This window comes from Periplaneta americana, chromosome 6, assembly GCF_040183065.1.
Source record: "Periplaneta americana isolate PAMFEO1 chromosome 6, P.americana_PAMFEO1_priV1, whole genome shotgun sequence".
Classification (NCBI taxonomy): domain Eukaryota; kingdom Metazoa; phylum Arthropoda; class Insecta; order Blattodea; family Blattidae; genus Periplaneta; species Periplaneta americana.
The window spans coordinates 69,012,774-69,018,007 of NC_091122.1; the positions used below are offsets into that span (position 1 = coordinate 69,012,774).

General features: G+C 30.5%; 1 pseudogene; it reads right to left on the bottom strand.

Annotated features, from left to right (window-relative positions):
- Nucleotides 1–1,725: 1,725 nt before the first annotated feature.
- On the bottom strand, nt 1,726–4,866 carry LOC138702251 (NADH-ubiquinone oxidoreductase chain 4-like; annotated as a pseudogene).
- Between the last annotated feature and the right edge of the window lie 368 nt (nt 4,867–5,234).

Sequence of the window (5,234 nt, forward strand, 5' to 3'; positions counted from 1 at the left end):
AAAGACACAAGCAATCATATTAGGACACAAACGGCAAACCGACGCTGTAAAGCACCTCGACATTTCCCCCGTTAAAGTAAGTACAGTGCATATCCCTTTCAGTTCTTCGGTAAAAAATCTTGGCATTCACATGGATAATAATCTCAACTGGGACATGCAAATCACAGAAACCTGCAGAAAAGTATATTCTATTATTCATGTGCTAAAAAGGATAAATGTTCATCTTCCTTCTTGCTTAAAAAAGTCCCTTGTGCAGACCCTTGTATTTCCCTATTTTGACTATGCTGACATTTTACTGACTGACCTTTCCAGCGACAACAAAATGAAACTTCAACGTGCTCATAATTTGTGTGTACGTTTTGTAAGCAATGTTCGTAAATATGATCATATTACCCCATCCCTGGAAGCAATAGGTTGGCTTAAACTAGATAAGAAAAGAAATTTACATTCACTTCTCTTTCTCTTCGAAATCTTGAACTCTTCTATTCCTTCGTACCTGTCGTCTCGCTTCACTTACCTTTCTTCCCACCACAATCTGAACACACGCTCTCGCCATGAAACAATACTAACAATACCATCCCATCGCACCTCTTCATACTCATCCTCTTTCACAATAGCCCTGCCAAGACTCTGGAACTCGCTACCTGCTAGCATCAGGGACTGTCGAAATAAAATTCAATTCAAACGCAAACTTACTAGGCACTTGGTCAGTAATTGAGACTCGTTCAGACATGGTTTCTTGTAAATAGTTCTTTTAATCTACCACAAAATATCTCAATATCCGGTAATTTCATCACTATAGAATTTTGTTATTGTAGGTTTAATTTGTAATTTAGTAAATACAAAAATATTCTTTGTTCTTAACTTCTATGATAAAATGTCTAGCTTTCATTAATCAGGTATTCTTGTCGTACTTTAATTTTTATTGTAATTGTAATTGTAAATTTAATATTAATTGTAATCTTATTGTTCATGTTATAGTTGTAATCCCCTGGTAGAGGGGCAGAGAAGGCCTGACGGCCTTATCTCTACCAGGTTAAATAAATAAATCTAATCTAATCTAATCTAATCTTAGTTATGGCAGCAATAACTACAAGAAAAGAAATAATTTCTATTTCAAAATTACCCTTCAATAATTCCAAATAATGGATGTAATTCCATCTTCCAAAATTTAATATTCACGAAATAGCTATTAATAAACAAACATCCCCAATTCGATTAGACAATGCAGTAATTATACCCGCATTATAAGACTTAACATTTTGATAATGAATGACTAAACAGTAAGAAACCAAACCTAAACCATCCCAGCCTAATAAAATTCTAATTATATTAGGTCTAATAATTAAAACTATTATAGATAGGCCAATTACAAATATAAGAACCAATAAAATAAATCGATTAATATTTATATCCCCATCTATATAATCATCACTATACAAAATAACTAAAGAAGAAATAAAAAAAAAAAACAAAACCTATAAATAAAAATGTTATAACAACATATCCAGAATTGAAGCTAATAATATCCCATTGAATAAAATAAATTATATCATTAATAACAAAATAAAAACCTATAAAAACCAAAATAACTCTAAAAATAAATAAAAAATAAATCTAATAAAACAAATTGATATATACATCATAACCTAAGATAAATAAATTATATCACTGACACCACAAATCAACATTTTACTATATTAAACTACTTAAGTATAATTACATTCAAAATGCAACAACGTCACTACTTAAAATTAATAAATTTAAAGGAAATCAACGCAAAAACAATAATAAATATTCACGAGAATAACCCAAAGAAAAAGAATAAATACCAGAGTAATATATCCCATGTTGACTATACGAATAAAGATATAAAGTATAGGCAGCTCTAAAAAAAGATAAAAATATTAAAGTGTATATAGTTAATCATGACCACCCAACTAAACTATTTAATAGTCTAATTTCACCTAATAAATTTAATGAAGGTGGAGCAGTCATATTACAAGATCTTAATAAAAATCACCACATAGTTATTCTAGGCATAAATCCCATTAAACTTTTATTAATTAATAATCTCCGTCTACCTAATCGTTCATAAGAAATATTAGCCAAACAAAATAAACCAGAAGAACATAAACCAAGAGCAATTATTAAAACATATGTTCCACAAAACCCCCAATAATTTTAAGTTCTCAATCCACCAATAACAATTCTTATATGAGCTAAAGAAGAATAAGCAATTAAAGACTTTAAATCCGTCTGACGTATACAAATTAAACTAACAATTACACCACCAATCAATCTAATAGAAATTCAAATATAATTAAATACAGAAAAATTAGTTAAAATTACAAATACACGCAATAAACCATATCTCCCCAATTTTAACAATACACCAGCCAAAATTATTGAACCTGAAACCGGAGCTTCTACATGAGCCTTAGGTAATCATAAATCAACTAAAAATATTGGTATTTTAACCAAAAATGCCATAATTATACACAAATAAAATAAATTATTAATATAAAAATTATTTACTAATAAAGGAATATATAATAAACCTAAAAATTATAAATATAAAATATACCAACTAATAAAGGTAAAGATGCCAATAAAGTATAAAATAATAAATAAATACCAGCCTGAAGTCGTTCAGGCTGGTACCCACAACCCTAAATAAAAAAAAAAGGTTGGAATAAGTCTACCCTCAAAAATGAAAATATTCTTAATCTCCCAAAAGTTGTTGTTGTTTTCAAATGCCAGGCGTTTGACAATAAAGTCATTTAACCTCTTGCACTCCAGTATTTTTCAAAGATATTATCATGACCAGCCACTGAAGCATAGATTTTGAGGTGTTCCGAATACATTTCTTGGTTTGAGTTGCACAATGGGCAGTTAGGGGACTGATATATTCCAATTCTATGCAGGTGTTTGGCCAAACAATCATGGCCTGTTGCCAATCTAAATGCAGCTACAGACGATTTTCGTGGTAAATAGGGAATTAACTGTGGATTTTGATGCAGAGAGTTCCATTTTTTTTTTTTTTTTTAATATAGAAGTGGTGGTTTTGCATTAATTTTTTTGGCTGAATATGCTAGTATTTTGTTTATGAGAATATTGTTTTGTATTATTTTTTTAGGTAGTGATATTAATTCTATATTTTTCTGTTTTAGGCTTTCTTTCCTTTCTTTTATATTTATTTGACTTTGTGGTATAATACCGTGTTTTCGTTATGACAAATTGATGTATTTGGCTTGGATAGGATTTTTACCCTTGTCATTAAATTATAAGTGTATCTTATGATAATATCTTTGAAAAATATTGGAGTGCAAGAGGTCAAATGACATTATTGTCAAACGCCTGGCATTAGAAAACAACAACATATTCAGCGTTAAAACCTGAAACCAAATCCGATTCACCTTCAGAAAAATCAAAAGGAGTACGATTGGTTTCAGCCAAACATGAAGTAAACCAAATTATTGACAAAGGAAATGTAAAAAAAATTATTCATATATAAACCTGGAAATCATAAAACTTTATTAAATTATAACTACCTACCAAAAATACAAAAGATAATAAAATTAAAGCTAATCTAACTTCACAGGAAATTGTCTGAGCAACAGCAGGCAACCCACCAGATAATGTATAATTAGAATTAGATGATCAACCAGCAATTATAATAGTATATACACCTAAGCTAATACAACAAAGAAAAAATAATAAACCCAGTTCAAAAGAAATAAAACCAATAAAATAAGGAATTAAAAGCCAGACTAATAAAGACAAAAACAATCTAAAAACAGGAGCAAAATAATAACATAAATAATTAGACAAAAAAGGGAATGTCTGTTCCCTAGTAAAAAGCTTAATTGCATCTCTAAAAGCCTGAAAAATACCAATAAAACCAACCTTATTAGGACATTTGCGGATATGAATATATCTGAGAACTTTACGCTCCAACAAGGTCAAAAAGGCAACACCAACTATAACAAAAATAACTAATAAAATAAAAATAATAAACAAACCAAAAACCTCCTTAAACATAAATACTATCTATAGAATAAATCTATATTCAAAGATTCTAAATCCATTGCACTTATCTGCCAAAATAGTAAAAATTAATAATAATCATAAAACAAAAAATTATTCCAAATATCTGGTCCTCTCGTACTAAGATATAAAATTTATTATAGATAGCCGTCATGGTTGACGAAACTTCAGATGTGGCAAATAAAGCACAGTTTTCTATTGTCCTGCGTTACATGCATGAAGGAGAGATAAAGGAAAGATTCTTGGAGTTCTGTGACAAACATGCCCAAGCTATTACAGAACTTATCCGGCACTTCTTATCAGAATTCGGATGTAATGAAAAATTGATTGCACAAACGTATGACGGTGCAGCGACGATGGCGGGAAATTTGAATGGAATACAAGCATTAATCAAAGTCACACATCCAGAAGCCCTATTTTTTTCACTGTTATGGCCATGTACTTAACCTCGTTTTGTCTCAAAGCACCAGCCAAATACCTGAGTGTAAATATTTTTTAGTACGCTTAATGGACTTGCAGCTTTTTTTTTCAAGATCGCTGAAACGTGCTAACTTTTTGGATCAATTTTTGCAACATCATCTTCCACACGTCTGTCCAACGCGATGGAATTATTCATCAAGACTGGTAAACACTGTGCAGGAACAGAATTCAACTTTCTAATGTGTTTTGTGCTATGCTAGAACACCCTCAAGAAATTGAGTCAGATATTTTAGCACCAATTAATGGCTTTTTGACACTTTTGGAAGATTTCAAATTTGTTTTTCTCTTAAATACGTTTGACAAAATATTTACCTTCACCAATGAGTTGTACAACATCCTACAGAACCAAGCAAATGATATTCTCTACTGTCAAGAGAAAATACAAGAAACTCACAGTTCCATAGCCGCATTACGTGATGATTATGAAGAGGTTTTCCAAGAAACCGTGTCTCAAGTAGGTGAGCCTCCGAAGAGAAAAAATATCCACTATAAACGCATCTATTGCGAGTGTTTAATAATATTGATAACCACTTGGATGTAAGATTTCAAGATTATTCCAAACTGAAATTTTTAAATTTATTATCGCCTGAAAACTATGAAAAATACACTAACCAATTCCCAGAAAGTTGCTTTCAAAGTCTCATAGATACATATGGAAAATTTTTCGACATCATTCGATTGAAAAATGAGCTGATTGTAGTGTA